This window comes from Rhinolophus ferrumequinum, chromosome 6 (genome assembly GCF_004115265.2).
Source record: "Rhinolophus ferrumequinum isolate MPI-CBG mRhiFer1 chromosome 6, mRhiFer1_v1.p, whole genome shotgun sequence".
In the NCBI taxonomy this organism is placed as follows: domain Eukaryota; kingdom Metazoa; phylum Chordata; class Mammalia; order Chiroptera; family Rhinolophidae; genus Rhinolophus; species Rhinolophus ferrumequinum.
Window position 1 is genome coordinate 95184892 of NC_046289.1, and position 19412 is coordinate 95204303.

General features: G+C 47.4%; 1 long non-coding RNA gene across 1 annotated transcript; it reads left to right on the forward strand.

Moving 5' to 3' along the window:
• The first annotated feature begins 8584 nt into the window (after positions 1 to 8584).
• LOC117023962 (uncharacterized) lies at positions 8585 to 12833 on the forward strand. The gene is made up of 3 exons (XR_004423293.1): positions 8585 to 8697; positions 9149 to 9379; positions 11878 to 12833. It is a non-coding gene; the product is annotated as an uncharacterized LOC117023962 (long non-coding RNA).
• The last annotated feature ends 6579 nt before the right edge of the window (positions 12834 to 19412 follow it).

The window sequence follows — 19412 nt, forward strand, 5'->3', positions numbered from 1 at the left end:
AAGCTGTAAAGCTCAAACTATTTGTAACACAGGTCGTAGATGAGATCATGGTGGTCCACAGAGGGTCTGCCTTGCCCAAACTCTAACAGCAAATCATCTGAAGAGCTGTGACCCAGAAACAGATGTCAGGTCCAGGGCTCTTTCTGTTCCCTGTCTGGCTGTGGCTTCTCATGTACCTGTGCCTCTTTCTCCCAGGTCTGACCACACTTTCACACTCCGGACCCTTGGAGTCTTGCTATGAGGTGGCTGGCATCAATTTCTTGCCAATGTATGAACTGTTTAAGAGTGAAACTGAATTTCCCTAGGATTATTTGGGTCTTCCAGCACCAAAAGGATGCATCTTTAAGGATGATCTCTATATCAGTTTGTTAATTGCTGAGTAATAAATTAGCACAAATATAGCACACACATTTATCATCTCACAGTTTCCGTGGGTCAGGAAACCAGGCAGGGCCTAGCTGTGTCTTCTGCACAAGATCTCACAAAACAACAATCAAGGTCTTAGCTGGGCTGCATTCTCATCAGAAGACTCAAATGGGGAAAGTTTCACCTCTAAGCTCACTCAGATTGTGGCCAAATTAATTTTCTGTGGCCATATCACTGAGGACCCGGTGTTTTGCTGGCTGTGAGCTGCAGGTACCCTTAGGTCCTAGAAGCTGCCGCCCACAGTTTCTTGCCACGTGAACTTCCTCAACAAGGCCGCTAACTTCATCAAGCCAGCAAGGAGACCTTCCCTCCAGTTTGCCAACATGGAATTTTATGTGAAGTGACGGCATCATGAGACTGACGGCCTCCCACCTTTGCATATAACGTCACCTAATCATGGGAGTGACATCCTTTCACTTTTACCATAGTCTGTTGGTTACAAGCAGTCACAGGTCTGCCAGGGGCAGGGATTATTAGGGTGACCTTAGGGTCTCCCTCCACAGTCTCTCACACCTTGGTGGATCACCTCTATGTAACAGGAAGCCCCTCCTCCATGCCAGGCAACACACTGGTCCCTGCACATAGCCAAGTGGGGACGATAAGCTTATGAGCAGATAATAGCCCTACAGTAAGGTACCTGCCGAAGGCGGCATTTGAAGGGCCTGAGACTCACAGAGTGTAGAGTCTCCCCTTGGTCTGGGAGGGCAAGGCAGGGGGTCAGAGCCGACTTTTCACAGGAGTTGATATTGGCTCAGGCTTGATGAGCAAGTAGGAAGTTGACAGGAAGACAAAAGGGGTGGCAGAGAAGGCCAAGATGTGGAGGCAGAGGGTGAGGTGGATTTGGGGAACCACAAGTAATCCAGTGTGACTGATACAAATGTACTGGGGTAAGGGGCGTGAGGCCACAGCACTGTGGGACTTAGAAGTGTGTCTTCCTTCTGTGAACCACAGAGGGCCACCATGAGGCCACAACAGGAGACTGGGGGCAGTAGCATGAAGAACTTGGGGCTCCTGGGATGAGGGACCCAGAGCAGGAGCCTGAGCAGGAAGGTGGCTACCGGCAGGAGACCAGCCTGGCTTGTCTGCACTAAGGAGGAGCCCCCTCCCCCACGACGGCCCCTGGGGAAAGCAGACCTTCTTAGAGCCACTCAGGCAGCTCGGCTGTCAGAATGATGAGTTCTAGCAGCCTCGCAGCTGAATGAAAGAAGAAAAAAGTCCCAGCAAGCCCCATTTCACTGCCCTTGACCTTGCAGTAGAGCTCTAAGTGCAAAATCTGTCATCTATTAATCTGTTAGAAGTTGACAAAAGGGACTTTGATCAGAGGTTGTTTTTTGCCCCCTTCTTAAGTTTCCTGATGACACATAATAGCCCATTTCAGCCAGAGGGCCGGAAGCACGGCCACCATTCTTGTGCTCACTTCAACCCCAGTGGCCTCTCCCCCTGTGGCTTTCTCCCCGCCCAGATATTAATTGGGCTGTAAGTGGTTACATGTGTTCCTTTTTATGTGTCAGTCGGAGTCTGTTATTTGAACTTCACAGCTATTTGGGAACACAGGAGTGATGCTATGGCCCAAGATGGGAAACGGAGCCATCCAGAACATGTCACACTCACCCCTACCTCCTGAGGTTTCTTTCTTCCTCTACCCCTTGAGGTTTCGATGCCTCTCACCCTCAGCCCCATTCCTACCCCGTCTCACTCTGCCTAGGTAGACCCCCTCGAGATGGGTAGACCCCCATCTCTTGGAACCATGGGAGTTCACAGCCTGGAGAAACCTTAGGGACCGCCACACTGTAGCTTCTTGTTTAAAGAAATTGAAGCCCAGAGGGGGAAATGTTTTTTAATGAAAATAACATTTGTTGAGGGTCTATTATAGGCACGTTTCTTACTCATTTCATCCTCACAGTAACTCTGTCAATTAGGAACCACACTGCAATTTTTCAGATGGGAAACTGAGACTCCAGGAGGCCAGCTACAGACAGAGAGCTTTGGGCCAGATTGCCTAGGATTATATTCGGCCTCTGACATTTTCCACCTGTGTGATCTTGGGCAAGTTGTTTAGCTTCTCTGTGTCTCAGATTGCTTGTCAATAAATGGGTCAAGTAATTATACCTTGTCATGCAGGGCCTCAGCCCCCGCTCCCCGCACCAGAACACAGGATATGGTGAAGCCAAAAAGGAACAACAATGGAACCATAGATAGGGGAGTCATACCACTATATTCTCGATGGCGGCTGGTCGAGACACAAAAGCAAACATTCGCCAGTACCCCAACAGGGGGTCTTCCTGCACCCCAGTCTCACTGGCGGCTGGGTGAGACACAGGAAGATGGCCACGATCCGCAATCTGCCATCCATGCTTGCTAACTGCACTTGCTAGCTGCAATCCGCCCTTGCTAGCGTAGCCATGACAGTTATATTAGTGGCTAATGGCTAACTGGTTACAGTTGATGGCCATCTACTACCTGAGCCAGTACCTTGCCATGTGAGGTCGAGAGCCTAGAAACTGCGCTCCTGCTCTGTCTCCACAACCTACTTGTCATGCAGGGCGGTGTCATGCGGGAGACCCTGCTCGCTGCGCCATGTGTCGTGCAGGGCGGCCTGCAGGGTCTCTGGTCCTGCTCCCCACATAAGAACGCAGGACATGGTGAGGACAAAAAGGAACACCCACGGAGCCATAGATAGAGGAGTCATACCACTATATTCTCGCTGGCGGCTGGGTTGGAGACACAGGAAGGAGGAGCCACACTGTCCGCAACCCGCCCTCCTGACTGCAATCCGCGCTTGCCAGCCACCATCCTCTTGTTAGCCCCCATTTGCTGCTAGCGTAGCCACAGCAGTTATATTAGTGGCCAATTGCTCACTGGTTACAGCTGACGGCCAACTAGCCACAGCTGATGGCCATTTGATCACAGTCGATGGCTATTTACTACTTGAGCCAGCACCTTTCTATGTGAGGCCGAGAGCCTGGAAACTGCTTTTTGGGGCTCTGTCCCCACACTCCACCCCTACAGGGTCTCGCCTCACAATCTACGCGACAAGCGTCTTCCGCGAGGGGCCCTGTGCGAGGAGCCTGGAGGTGAATGCAATATTCTGGACACAGCCAGGCTCTCTGGGCACAGCCAGGGTTTCTCAGGATACCACCAGTACTTCTGGGCACAGCCAGACTTCCTGGACTTAAGGTACCACCAGTCTCCCTGGACACAGCCAGGGTTTCTCAGGACACCACCAGTACTTCTGGGCACAGCCAGACTTCCTGGGCTTCTTAGGGTACCACTAGTCTACCCGGGCACATGAGGGCCTCTCAGGGCACTGCCACTCTCTCTGGACTCAGCCAGGGCTCTCAGGACACTGCGACTCTCTCTGGGCTCAGCCAGACTTCCTGGACTCAGCCAGGGCTCTCAGGGCACTGCGACTCTCTCTGGGCACAGCCAGATTTCCTGGACTTAAGGTACCACCAGTCTCCCTGGACACAGCCAGGGTTTCTCAGGACACCACCAGTACTTCTGGGCACAGCCAGACTTCCTGGGCTTCTTAGGGTACCACTAGTCTACCCGGGCACATGAGGGCCTCTCAGGGCACTGCCACTCTCTCTGGACTCAGCCAGGGCTCTCAGGACACTGCGACTCTCTCTGGGCTCAGCCAGACTTCCTGGACTCAGCCAGGGCTCTCAGGGCACTGCGACTCTCTCTGGGCACAGCCAGATTTCCTGGACACAGCCAGGGCTCTCAGGGCACTGCTACTCTCTCTGGGCTCAGCCAGACCTCCTGGACTCAGCCAGGGCTCTCAGGGCACTACTCCTCTCTGGGCACAGCCAGACTTCCTGGACACAGCCAGGGTTCTCAGGGCACTGCCACTCTCTCTGAGCTCAGCCAGACTTCCTGGACTCAGCCAGGGCTCTCAGGGCATTGCCACTCTCTCTGGGCCTCTCAGGGTACCGTGGTGGAACAATAGCAACTCACAGTCAAGATGCTTACATATTCTCGATGGTGGCCGGTCAAGACACAAAAGCAAACATCCCCCAGTTCCACTACATGGTGGTATGTTCCCAAGCAAACAGTCAAGCGGTCCATTAAATTAGGGATGGAAGGCAATTCCCAATAGTCCACAGTCATTCCCAGGGCTGTCCTGGGGGTGAGGGATGACCTTGACCTCACCCTCAGCTCCCACGGAGGACTCAGCAAGCGCTTCCTCCTGAGACTACAAGTCCTGCATCCGGGCTTCCTTAGCAAGAACTTCCCAGCCCACAGGGCCGCAATGACCTTTGCTTTCTCCGGCCTTTGCTGGTTCGGGAACCGTCCATGTCTTCCCACTCCTCCACTGGGGTCCAGCTCTCCGGCAGCTGCTCCTCCTGGTCTTCCTGAGACTGAGTGTTCATAGGCACAAACTGCTCCACCACCCTTCGGGGAGCTTTGGCCGACACCGTACCCTGCTCGCTGCGCCATTTGTCGTGTGGGGTGGCCTGCGGGGTCCCTGCTCCCGCTCCCCACACAAAAACGCAGGATATGGCTAGGCCAAAAAGGAACACCCACGGAGCCATAGGTAGGGAAGTCGTATCTCTGTACCCTCGCTGGCGGCTGGATTGGAGAAACAGGGAACAGGAGCCACACAATTCTCAACCCTCACTGCGCTGCTTGCAGACTCAGCCACCATCTTCTTGCTAGTCCCCATTTTCTGCTAGCGTAGCCACGGCAGTTATATTAGTGGCCAATGGCTCACTGGTTACAGCTGACGGCCAACTAGCCACAGCTGATGGCCATTTGATCACAGTCGACGGCCATTTACTACCTGAGCCAGCACCGTTCTATGTGAGTCCGAGAACCTGGAAACTGCTTTTTGGGGCTCTGTCCCCACAGACTCCCCTATCTATGGCTCCGTGGGTGTTCCTTTTTGGCCTCACCATGTCCTGTGTTCTTATGTGGGGAGTGGGACCAGAGACCCCGCATGAGTCCCCGCATGACAATACTGCATGCAAAAACCAAAAACAATGTCATAAGAAAAAGTGAGGGATCAAACTTAGAATAAAACAGAGCTCTTGAAAATTTAAATTAACAGACCAAAAAATTTTTGAAGTAACACAACATTGGGAGCCTGGGGAGACCTCTCAGAAAGTGAAACAAAAGGATAAGCAGCTTGGCAATTGGAGAGAAAGATAAGAAAATTGGAAGATCCATCTAGGATTGTCAGCATCCAAATAGTAAGATTTCCAAAAAGAGAAAAATTGAGAAAACACAGGGGAGGCAATATTCAAGGAACTAATACAAAAATAAAATTCCCAGAACTGAGATCATGAGTTTCCTTGTTTGAATCCACCGCATGCTCAACACAGCAAATGACCAAAAGACCCACATCAAGGCAAATTATTGTGAAATTTCAGAATATCATGAATAAAGAGAAGATATTAAAAAGCTTCCAGAATGGAAAAATGAAAAGCAAAAACAAAACAACACAAAAACATGCCATGTGCAATGGCTCAAGATGCAGGATGGCCCTGGATCTCTCACTGGAAGCTGACTTACACCCTGGAATTCTATACCCAAACTTTTACCTAAGTGTGGGCTTCTCAGCAGCAACAGTAAAAATTGGAAGTAACAACACCTTCCAAATTCTGAAGAAAAGTGATTGCAACGTAGACTGTATGCCCAGCCTAACAACAACCCAGCAAAGGCTCTAGAGACATTTAAAAAATGCAAATTTCTCCCAAATTTGCCTTCCATTTTTACCGCCTTGGGATGCTACTGAAGGGGATGTTTTGCTAAAATGAGGGAGTCAACCAAAAAAGAGGTAGATGTGGGATCCAAGAAGCAGGGGATCCAGTGAAGAAGAAAGTGAAGGGATCCCTAAGACTGCATGGAGAGACTCTGGGATTGTAGCTGTGGCCCAGGTGTAGGGCTCCATCTCTTCCTGTCCACCAAGGCCCCCACTTACTGTGGCTGGCACTGTGGATCCCCTGACAACTGACTGACTCTCATTCAAGCCCCATCTGGCTTCCTGAGTTAAGTCACCCCCACTGCAGTCCTGGGCCAGCCTCCTCCCATTCCCTCCACAGGGCAATGGAGACTTCTGGAGCCCTCCATGTCCCACTGGAATTGAGGAAGGCTCGGTAACTGCCATCTGTTGTCTGGGTGTGAATACCCCACCCCAGTTGCCTCATCTTTTAAACAAGATGAGAATAGCACCAATGTCACAACATCATAAGGTCATCATGAGGATTAAATGAGTGCATGTTTGCAAAGCACTTAGAATGGCATCTGGCACATAGGAATGCAATACTGGTATGTGTGAAATAAAACACATTACGTAGCAATGGGAAGGTAAACTTGTAGTAGACTGGAAATCCGTCAGTTTAAACTTCAGCCACAGCTGTCGTCAATTCCCCCGCTCCCACTGTCACGTACACCCAGACACTCCCAAACGCTGTACTAGAGGCACGTCAGCTTGCGATGCCAACAGGAGCCTGACAGCATCAGCTCCTGCTGAGTGCACTTTGGTGACGCCTCCTCTCTCCGAGGAAGAAGCTGAGTCCTTTCCTCAGCCCACTAGACTCGCTCCGCTGTCCTCTCCAGAGTCATCTAGATCCAGCCGGAGTCCCAGAGCCCTCCTTCAGGCAGCCCCTCATGAACTCGGCTCCCTCCTGCCTCAGGACCGCCAGCCATGCTCTTCCCTCTGCCTGGACTACTCTTCCTGCCACCAACCCTCCTTTCTTTAGCTGGTTCCTACTCGCCCCTTGAATCTCAACTGGGACATCGTTTCTGCCAAGAAGCCTTTCCTGGACCCAAAGGAGATTGGAAATCTCGAGACACATTCTCGCGACCCAGGGTATATTTAATTCTTGCACTCAGTATGACATCTGTTAGTCTTTGTGTCATCCATTCATTCAGCGTAGACTTATTAAGTGCTTGCTGCTTGCCGGGCACAGTTCCTGGCCTTGATGACACTGCAATGATCCAAACAGACAGGACCTTCTGCCTGAGGCAACCATCAGTCCTAGAAGGGCAGGGATCCTGTGGGATTTGCTTGCCACTATAATCCTAGTGTCTAGTGAAAACAGGCTTAAATAAACATTTGCTGAGAATTAAACCACAGAACACTGTTGTCTTCCCTGAGAGAGTGAAGATGGGGCTGGGGGCGCCATCCTCCTCCCATTAAACCTGGAAGGATCTCCCAGTAGCACTGGCAGGAAACGGGGTGCCTGACGAGCAGTTTAGCAAGAGGTTAAAAGAAAAGAGAAGCCCCACCCGGGCGGAAGGGGGCTGTGGTCTCTTTGGTGAACAACCCTCCCCCGTGACCTCCACCTTCACCCCCTGTTTATCTGGCCTTGTTTGTAACCAGGCCAGCCACCCAGATTCACGGGCTGAAGGGGAGACGGGGAAGAAACTCTGTGAGGGGGTAACTCTGACTAATGTGCAGAAACATTTCTGGCCCGGTGGTTCACCCCAGGCTTGTATGTGTCTAATTTCCTTAGGCAAATCGCCCCTTCATTTCACTCTGAGGTTTTGAGTTTCCCCTCAAGCTCCTGGGGAGAGCGGCCAGGATGTTTTGCATAAGTGTGGAAAGCGTTGGAGATGAGGTCTGGGAGTGAAGGTGAGGCTGGGTGCAGGCCCTCAGGGGAGCGTCCCTCTGAAGGGTTTTGGCGTAATCCTCATGCACTCAACTGTTTCCTTCCAGGACACTTGCTAGAAGAATCTAACAGTCACACCAAAAGAGACAGAAGCATTTAGCGTTTTCTTTTCCCCCAAGGGAAAGGTGGGGAGTGGAATAAGAATTAGGAAGCACAGGGCCCTGAACAGGTGAGAAGTAATAGGTGCTATCTTTTGTACCCAAGCCAGGCGCAGAGCCCGACAGAGAGTGTGCATTTCACAGATGCTTTCTAAGTGAGCTGGAAAAAACTTGGGATCTCAAAGCAGATCTCCCCAGGTGTGGGCCCAGCGCTATCACTTCTGTTCTGTAAACAATGGACTACTGTTTCACATGTCCTCTCTGTGCTGGGCTCCAGCAGGACAGACACAAAGGAGTTAACTACTGTGTGTTTGTCCTTGAGAAAGTCACTTGCTGTCCTCCACCCTCGTTTTCCCCACAAGAAATTCTTTTGTGCTTGCCTCAGAGGGTCATGAGGCTTACAAAGGACAATGCTGTGCACATGACAAAGGGCTATGACATACGTGGTTAAATAGCAGAGCAGTCTTTAGTTAACCAACTTGCCAGCTTGCTGAGGCTCTCCAGGCCCAGGACACACCCAGACCGTGAAGCCAGCAGGTACTCTCCAGTTTTCCCAGGTATGTCTGTTCCTGTGAGTTGAGCAGTGTGTGCTTACCAAATGTTATTTGTGGTTTTTTCTCAACCTGTACCTATCGCTCTTATTAAATAATGTACTTATTATTCCATAATGCAATGAAATATGAGGGCAAAAAAAATAGGGCTGTTTCTTTGCAAGTTAGGTTGAGTGCTTGCACTCAATACATGTGATAGCTAAACAGCTTTCTGGGGAATTGAATGTACGTGAGATAACTGTAAAGGTTAGAGGAAAAAAACTGTGAAAACTGAGTTTTGGCATTCAGTTCTATGTTCTCACCCCACTTTAAAAAAAGACAGAGGCTAGAAAATGACACTTTGTGGGTGTGGTTTACTTGGGAAAGATGACAAAAAATTTCACTCAGCCAACCCAAATGTTCTCCGCTTTCTATGATTGTTTTGCCAAATGACCTTGATAAAGCTGGATCTGATTAGATTCCAGAGGGCTTGTCCTGCACCTTTAATGCCTGTCAGTGAACTGGAAGGGGACAGGCAGAGTGCTGACTCCAGCCACACAGAGGGAGAGCCTGAGAGCTGGAGGGGCTTCATGGCCGTGGGCGCAGACCCCGCCTGGGGTGGACACGTGGCTTCCCAGGCTCTCTGTGGATGCCCCCAGGGACTCCACACACTGCAATCAGAGCCTGACACGTTTCGAGTTGAATTCTGGTAAGAGCGCTTGACTCACTCCCATCTCCCCTTTCTGTGTTCCTGGAAGTGTCCTCCCTCACCTCCAGGTGAAAAGGCTCCATCACTCATATTTAGTTAAGAAAAAAGCAGGTTCAGAAAGAAGCTAACACTGTAGTATGAATTCGCTTAAAGTAGTCTCAAGATATCAATTTTCCCAGCAGGACAAGGGTCTTCTTATCCCTTCAGATGATCCTTTATTTTTATCTAGGGCTTTCTCACCTCTTCCAATCCCTGGATCCAGCCTCTTCTTCCAAAAAACATCTACCGTAGGCCCCTAGGCCCCATTTCTACAGATTTCTGGCAAGAGTCTACCTGGCCCCTGCTTCAAGTTTATAGGGGAAAATACTATACCTTGCAGCAAGACAAATTCTAATTCTAGCACTCTCTTTTTTTTTTTTCCCACTTTTATTTGTTTTTTAAGTGTGTTTCTCCAGGACCCATCAGCTCCAAGTCAAGTAGTTGTTTCAATCTAGTTGTGGAGGGCACAGCTCACAGTGGCCCACATGGGGATCGAACCGGCGACCTTGTTGTTAAGAGCACCGTGCTCTAACCAACTGAGCTAATCGGCCACCCCCAAATTCTAGCACTTTTTAACTCTGAGACATTGGACTATATACTTACCTTTTCTAAAAGCTATGATTTTTTTCATTTGCATAATGGGAATTAAAATAGCTCATTGTGATGGTTCATTGATTCAATAATTTTTTGGTTTTTTGTTTCGTTTTTTTCTTTTTTTAGTATCTACAGTGTGCCAAGCACTGTGCTGCAAGGTACTGGCGATAAAGGAATGGAAAAACCAGAGACCTTCTGGAATAACGGCAGGAATGAAGCTTTGCTGGTTGATTAATGGGCTGACACCAGTGTTGGCAAACTTTTGCTATAAAGGGCCAGATAGTAAATATTTTAGGCTTTATCCTGCCATTGTAGCACAAAAGCAGCCATAAACAACACATCAACAAATGAGCATGGCTATGTTCCAATAAAACTTCACAAAATCAGGCAGTGGGCCAGATTTGACCTGTGGGCAATACTTGGCCTACTTCTGGGCTAACGTGTTACTTCTGGACCGAGGGCCGGTTCCAGATCACTTGTGGATTCAGCCCTGACTGGAGGATTTCCACATGTCTTCTCGCCCTCCACGAAGCATCATGCCTTTTGCTCATGTGGATCTGGATATATCAGATCCCAAGCTGGCTGCACCCAGCTTCCCTAATGGCGGAGTGTCACTTCAATAGCATCCCAGGGTCCTTTGTAACGGATGCAGCAGCCGTGCCAAAAAGGCAGCAGATCCCGCATGGCTGGGAAGTGGGGGAGGGGAACAAATTCCTATCTCTTCTCTGGGCTTCAGTTTGCCTCTCTTAAAATGAAAGGGTTGGACTAGTTGTTTCCCAAACTTGAATACTTATCGAATCACTCAGGGCGCTTCTTAAAAATGCAGACTCTTAGGCCCTTACTTCAGAGACATTGTCTCAAATTCTAGGGAGGGCTTGGGGATTCTGGGCTATGAAGCAGTGCCCCAGATGATTCTGAAGGAGGACGCTTTGAGGAGCACAGAGTTAGGCCTCTTCCATCTCTGGCATTCAGTGGTGTCAACAGAATAAAGGAAGCCCATCTGCCTTCGTTGGGCTGGGCTGGGCTGTGGTGGGACAGAGAATGGTGGTGGTGGGGATCATTATCTCGTCTGCAGGGACGTGGCAGGATGTGGTTGACCCTAACTTCCTGCAAACGGGGGAACCAGAGAACAGGGCGAGAGATTCACATTCTGCCGTAGGCTCAGCCCACATGCCTAGAATGTGCTCAGCGGGTACTGGGGAATGGGAGTGTGGCTCCGCCTCCTCTCTCTGACTGTAGGCAGGTCATCTGGTCTCTCAGAACCTCAGTTTCCTCACGTGTAAAATGGGGATGACGAAAGGTCATTTGCGAGGACACCATGAGGAACAAATGATGTGACGTTTATAAAATAATTGTCTCGATCAATGGCAGGGAATTCTCTTTCAGTTGCCCGAGTGTCCCCTGAAAAGATCCAGGGGCCAGAGCCAGGAGCCTGCTCCAGGGGCTGGATTTACCGATGACTCACTGCTCCCTGGTGGTGTGAGTGCTGGCCTCTCTTTGCTTGACTGCAGAATGGGTGCTCACGCACCTATGCTTCCCCACCCACTTCCTTAGGACACTCTTGAAGGCTGGATGCGACCATGAGACCATGAGATGAGACCATGAGATGCCAGTACCCCAGTGCTGTCAGGGACCCTGGCAAAAAATGTCTAATATCATCCTTGTCAGTCAGGGAGGTTGCTGACTTTTAAACTGTCCTTGCTTTTCATTTGTTCTTTCTTAAAACGAGGAAGTAAAAAGACAGCATCTCCGAAAGACATCATTTTTCAACACCAACTTCTCCCTTTGCCTTCTTTTCCTCTGAGTTTATCAGTTGCTGAAGAAACAGTCATGGCGTACTAACTGTGTGCCATGTCCTGTGCCAGGTGTAGGAGGACGGAGTTCAGAAGTACACCACCGGATCCCTAACCGTGAGAGACTCACCGTTCCGTTTGGAAGATAACACATGTCTGCGTGCATGGGACGTGAAATAAAGAGCAACGTAATGATGACAGTGATGATGGTGGAAATGGTGGAAAGAGCGAAGATAAGGATACTATTGTGCAATTCATGAAGCATGTTGATGACCATTATCTAATTTGAAATTCACATCTATCAAAACTGTCCCTCCACAATTTTCCTGAAGAAACTGAAACTGATAACTTCTCCAAAATCAGATAGGAAGAAAGTAGCTGAGTTCGACTCCAGCTTCTTTCTTTTGGCCCGAAGATATCACAACTTTCTTCCTTCAAATTGCAACAGAACATTGCAAAATGCACATTATCGTTCGAGAGTAACACGAGCAATTGCCACACCAGAAGTGACTGGTAAAAGAGCTCAAAGAGCAGGCAGATCAGGAGTCCGGTGGCTGCAGGGATCAGAAGAGGCTTAGTGGAGAAAGAAGTAAATGAATTGAACCCAGAAGGTTGCATGGCATTTGGATACGTGCAGGTGGAGATGGGAGAAGGGGTGTCGTTCTTGGAGAGAGGAAATGTGTAGGTAAGAAAGGAAGTGAGAGAGTTCAGTGTGGGTCAGGAAACAGCCAGCTGCTGCTCTGACTGGAGTGGGGGGATGCACAGGGGATCTGCCGGAGGAAAGGAGGGCCCGCCGGGGGTTTCTTCCAAATGCCTGGCCCATTTCTCTTCATTTTGCCACGGGTTAGAGGGTCTCAACATTTTCTCTTTGAAACCCTTGTCCCCGTTCAACCCCAAGCGCATGTATAATCAAATCAAGGAGTCATCAAATCAAAGGGCTGTCTATAGTCTTAGCCCAAAGATAGAGTCCACCACTTCCGATTTTTTTCTTTTAAAAATGTCAGAGTGCTTCCGAAACAGGAACAGCATCGAGGCAACAGCGGCTCTGACTCACAAAGAACACATCAAAGAACAGCAACGATAAGGGGCTGGCAGTAACTGTGCTTGTGAGCAGTTTTTCCTGACACTCTTTGAGGCGGGGGGGGGGGGGGGGCCCCCTCTGGGCAGCCTCGTTGTGGAAAGAAGCATGTGGTTTTCAGAAACTGGGTGACTCACCACATAGGCACAGTTTCATCCTGGTCTGCTGTGACTCTCAGCCATGAGTGCAAGACTAGGCCTCTGGGTCACTGCACATCTTAGGTCTCCAGTGAGCAGAGAGTCTTCCATCCATCCATCCATCCATCCATCCATTATTCCATCCACCCATCCACCCACTAATAATCCAACCATTCACCTATTTGCTCCATAAATACTATGAGCACATATTTTGTGCAGGCTATGTGCTAGGTGTGACATAACATGGTGGTGACCAAGACAGACACAGTCCCTTCCCTTATGAGTCTTCTAGTCTATTGAGGGAGAGACATATTGAAGGAATAATTACATGGGTAACTGGATTGCTACTGCGAAAAGTACTTGAAGGTAACTAGAGCGTACCTGAGGGTGGGCATGTAATAGAAGAGCCTGACCTGGTCTAGGCAGGTGATCAATGAAAGCAGAGGTTAATACTAACAGACAGGTGAGACAGATACCTGTGCATCAGCCTTTCAGCACCATCTCCCCGCCGTCAGGGATGGTAAGAAGGTAGAACTCACCCTTGTTCTTTCAAACCATCTCTCTCTCTCTCTCTCTCTCTCTCTCTCTCCACACACACACACACACACACACACACACACACACACACACACTGTGATGACTTAATGGGACAATCATGGACTTTGAGGTCTCGTAGACCTGGGTTCAAATCCCATATTCTCAATTTACGATCTCTGTGACTTTGAATAAATTACTTATCTTTTCTGATCAATGTCTTCCCCCATAAAGTAGGGACAACAATAATGGCCTTCAAGAGGGAGTTTGGAATGCCGATTGAAATCATTTCTACCAACTGTCTGGCCTATAGTAGACCCTCAATAACCCTGGTCAGATTTTTAATCTTTTATCTCCTGTATGCAACTGTACGCCAATCTCTCAGTTTTGTTCTCCAGAGATGGCCAGAGTACTTGGCCTGCTATCTGAACTGGTCGCTTCTGGCACATACACAGATGCCTACCATGAGGCTGGGGGTCAGGGATAGGTGACTGCTACTGAGCTAAGAGCTGAAACTGACCAAAAAGTAACCAAAATGAACCGCAGTTTACCATCCAAGCCTTCTCCTGGAAGTTGCAAGCCTTCAACAGCTTCCAGAGTTCCAAAATAGTTACATGATACAGATTCTGCCAGAGCCATTGCTCTCTAGGTGGGAGACAGATTCCTGCTGCTTCCGGCTTCACCATCTTCCCAGAGGCCCCCTTGTATCGCACGTTTAAAAAAATAGATTCATATAGGGACATATGCTGTTTTTAACTTTCTTTCATCTAACCAAGTCAATACTCATTTGTCTTTAACTTTTGATGGCTGAGTGATTTTTCTTCTTGTATGACTATACCATAATGTATTTAACTGGTCTTCTACTGCTATACATTTTAGCCTACTTCCATTTTTTCATCACTGTAAACCACATTGCAATGATATATACATACATATATATATGTATGTATGTATGTGTGTAAATATATACATATATATGTATATATACACACAAACACAGAGGGTGCCAAAAAATGTATACACATTTTAAGAAAGGAAAAAAAAACTGTATTAAAATTGTAATACTCAGTATATACCAATAAAAAAAGATGAATACAAGTCATGTCTGACTTCTGCAATTACAAGAGGTGCTCAAAGTGGTTACCAAAGTTATTATCAGCATAATTTTACTAGTTTTTTCCTTTCTTAAAATGTGTATACATTTTTTTGGCACCCTCTGTGTGTGTGTGTGTGTGTGTGTATGTGTGTATATAATTTCACTACATACGAGGTCTGACAATTACGTACACGAACTAATCCTAGAAAAAGTGCTACATACCTCATTGCTGAATATCACTATGGTCACCTTTGAAGTACTCCCCTTGGGAAGCTATGCCCCGACGCCAGTGCCTAGTTCACCCTTCAAAGCAATTTTGGAACTCTTTTTCCGGAATGGCCATCACAGCTGTTGTCGTGTTATCCTTGATGTGCTGAATGTCATCAAAATGTCTTCCTTTCAGTATTTCCTTTATCTTTAGGTAAAGAAAGAAGTCATTGGGGGCTAGATCAGGTGAGTAGGGAGGGTGTTCCAATATAATTATTTGTTTACTGACTAAAAACGCCCTCACTGACAGTGCCGTGTGAGCTGGTGCATTGTTGTGATGCAAGAGCTCCTTTGGGACCATTTTTGCACACACCTTTCTTATGCCAAGATTTTCAGTTAAGATTTTCCTGTTTCTCTATCAATGTTTACTTGGTCTGCTATGCTTCTCACAGTCGGCTGACAAGTTTGATGCACAATTCGATGAACTTTTGCAATGTTTTCATCAGTTCTGCTCGTTACTGGCCGCCCTGACCTCTCTTTATCAGTGACGCGTTCTCTCCCCTCAGAAAAACATTTAATCCATTTGTACACTGCCGTTTTCTTCATGGCATTATCCCCATAAACTTGGACTAACATGTCCCTGATTTCACTTCTACTCTTGCCAAGTTTAACAAGAAATTTAATGTTTGTTCGTTGCTCTAATTCAAGCTCAGACATTCTTGTGACGGCACACAAAAACACACAACAACAATAATGAACACCACTCAGCAGGACACCACCACACGTTGACACGAACACAGCTGTGAGACACTGATGTACCAAGGTTATGACACCTTACCAGCTGTTTGTACAGCGCTGCCAATGTAAGCGCACGGTGGCAAGTTCATGAACTTTATTGTCAGACATACATACATAGATTCATGCATGCTTTTTGCTCACTTGTCTAGTTATTTCATTAGGAGAGAAGAAGGGAAGAATTTGAGGTACCCTGGAAGAGTAAAGGGGACAGTAAGTCCACAAAGGAGACAGGGCTTTCTAGGCAGATAGAACAGCTGAAAAAGTACTCATGTTCAGAAAATACTGAGAAGTGTAAACCTATCCAGACTTCATTTTCTTTTTAAGTCTTCCCTGATGACTCCAGCACAGGGTACAATATCCACACTTTTGGCTGTCCTGGGCAGGTCGCTCAGGGCTTCTCCTCATGGGCCAACAGACCCCCTCACACTTACACCCCACCCCACCCCCAGGACCCCAGGCTATCCCCTGTGCAACAGGCATCTCACAGACCAATTCCTCTAAAAACCTAGGCAGCCATAAAAAGCCAGGAAATATTTAAGAACAATCTCCTTATGTTTTAAAATAGTGCCCAGTCAGAAGGAAACATATTCCATATGTGTCTCTTTCACTTGTATAACAAAATACAAAGGTTGGAGGTCTCTCTTTCCTCTGTCTTCCTTCTTTCTTTCTTTCTTCTCTTTCTTTCTTTTCTTTCTTTCTGTCTTTGCTTCTTTCTCTTTCTTCTTCTTCTTTCTTTCTTTTCTTTTTAAATCTTCTTTCTTTCCTTTCTTAAAAAAATAATCTTTCTTTCTTTTTCTTTCTTTTCTTTCTTTCTTGTTACTTTTTCTTTCTTTCTTCTTTCTCTCTCTCTCTCTCCCTCTTCTTCTCTCTCTCTCTCGTCTCTCTCTTCTCTCTCTTTCCTTTCTTTCTTTTCTTTCATTTAAAAGGGCTATTTGAATTGCCCCGGAAACCCTTTTGAGGCTTTTTAAAATTATTTGCCCCTTGTAGACCGAACAACAAAGGCGTCTAAGGAGGCAAGCTATTGGTAGTTCTTGGGTGAAAAACCCAAGAACCAAAAAGAGAATCCTGTTAGGAAGAACGGAGACTGAGGATCTCAGATTTGGAAGTGGTTCAGCAGCGCCCGGGTTTCCAAGGCCGTGCTCTGAGGGGGACCAGTGGCAAAGAAGAGGTTGTCTGTGTGCTGTGATTTACGGGGCATCAAGCCAGCCGCAGCCTTCCCCATAACGCCCGAAACTCCCCGCTATGCCTCTCACAAAGACCAATAAAGGGGCACCTGTACCCACCCCCCCACACACACTGGCACATGGGACACATGAAACCATAGCACTGTTTCTGAAGCACGGGTGATTTTGACCCCCAGGGACATTTGGCAGAGTCTGGAGGCATTTTAGCAGTGTGGAGGCCAAGGATGCTGCGAAACATCCTAAAACTGCACAGGTCAGTCCCCCAACAAACAATTATCCAGCCCAAAGATCAATTGCACCAAGGTTGAGAACCCCTGGACCATGGATGAATGGATCTGTTGGGACAGATCCAGGGACATCTATTTTACTCCCTGGTAAATAATCTAAAAACAGTAATTTAATATTAGAATAAATACACATATGAAGGTTGTGGTGAGACAGGCAGGTTTTCCCTTCAACCTAAACACTACTGCTCCTCCCATACCCCCACACTCACCTTCTTCCTGGGACTGAAAACCCACTGAAACCTCGTTGGGTGCCTAGCTGAGCGCAGAAAGGAAGAGGGCATTTGTAATCAATCCTCCAGCGGCCTAAGGGCACACTGGAGGTGGGCACACTCCCAGGAAAAGCCCGGGGGACTGAAAGTCTGAGCCAGGGAAGAGGGGAAGGAGCAGAATGGGCTCCGAGAGGTGAGAGTCAGGTAAAAGGCAAGGAGAGGCGTGTGAGGTGACAGCCAGCTCCTATGCTGACAGGAGCAGGGGCATGGGAAGAGAACAAAGGAAGCTAACTGGGCCAACGAAAGTAGACGAGTCATTGACAGACCATGGTTAAAAAAGCAAATATCTGCACTGCCAAAAGGCTGAGAATTCTTCCATAAACAATCTGGGAAACTTGTGGGGTGTAGTGCAGGATGGGAACAGAGAGAATCATCCAGAATGAATAGGATGAAAGTCTGCTCAGGGAGCAACCCTTCCTCTGTCCCCCACCCCACATCCCTTGGGTGCAGCCTCCCTGCCTGGCGACTCTGCCGCCTGGCTGGTCCAGCTGGTCAGGCTCCTCCCCCTGCTCTCAGTCTCCCTGCCAATCTTCTGGGTTCTCCCTGTTAAACACTTTTATGTTGCACTCTCCTACTCAAGAACCACCAGTGGCTCTCTATGGCTCACCCCATCACGTTCAAACACCTCTCTGTGGTTTCCTAGTCCAATTATTAATTCAATGAGTATTCACTTCTAATTACATATTGAAATTGAAAACATAACACATGAGCACGAGTATGATCAAATAAACCAACAGTACAAAAGTATAAACAACAAATATTGACTCTAACTCAGACCCTCAAATACCTCCATCTCCCTCCCCAGGGACACCAGAAATGTGCTATTCGTATCAAATGATAGATGTGCGTGTTTTTTCCTTACAAAAACAGGACATTATATACTTTGCTCTTCATTGTATACTTTGACTTTCTTGCTTATAAATATGCCTCTGAACTCCCTCCTTTGTAGCACAGTGTTCCATCATACAAATGCACCGTGGTTTATTTAATCAGCTTCCCACTGAAGACTTGGCTTCTAATCTTTGGCTAAGATAAGCAACACAGCAATAAACACCCTGCACGCCAGCCCCCCCGCGGATGACCAATGCACAATTATATCTGAGAACAAATTCCTAGAAACAGAGTGGCCGTATCAAAGGGCATGTACATTTTCAGTTCTAGCAGATATTACAAATCACCCTGCAGGGCGGGGTAGAGTCTGCTTCCCTCCTGTCTAGTCACCCTCTGTTCTCATCAAGCGTTGTGATCTTTGCCAATTTGGTAAGTGAAAAAATAGCTCTTGTTTTATTTTGCATTTCTTTGATTATGATTGAGGCTGGGTATCTTTTCATCTGTTTCAAAGTCATCTGTATTCCCTTTTCTTCGAACTGGCTGCTTTCAAGCCCTTTGAGTATTTCTCTATAAGGGTATGGAACAAATATTTATTGACATCCACTTATGTGCCAGATAAGTCAGGGATGGCCTCTGCCTGCCCTCCATAATTGGTCCTTGTCCACCTCTGTTATCCCTTATTCCCCATCCCAAACCCACGTGCATGTGTGTTCACGTGCATGAGGAATATCTCATTTTGTTTACATCATTCTTCAATTTCTGAAACAACTAATTATAAAAAGTAATGCATATCCTTGGTTGAACACATAGCTAGTATAGAAAAGAGTAAGCAAGAAAAAATTTTAAAACTCATGTAATTCCAGTCACACTCAGATAAACATTTTTGGGGTACTTCCTTTAATATTGGTAATTCCTTTAATATAATATATAATATTATATATATATATATAGTGCCCTTTTTATAGAACCAAGATCATATTGTACATATAGTTTGTTTTTTGTCTTTTCCCCTTAATACTGTGTCAATGCAAATTCTAAAATTATTCAAAAACCTCATTTTTATTAGCCCCAAATTCTTTCCTTTGAATGTTCAAAAAATTCTTAACCAACACCATGTTCATGGATTTTGTTTCTCTCTGCCCTCCCTCCCTCCGACTTCATACACAAACGCTTATTTATCTCTCTA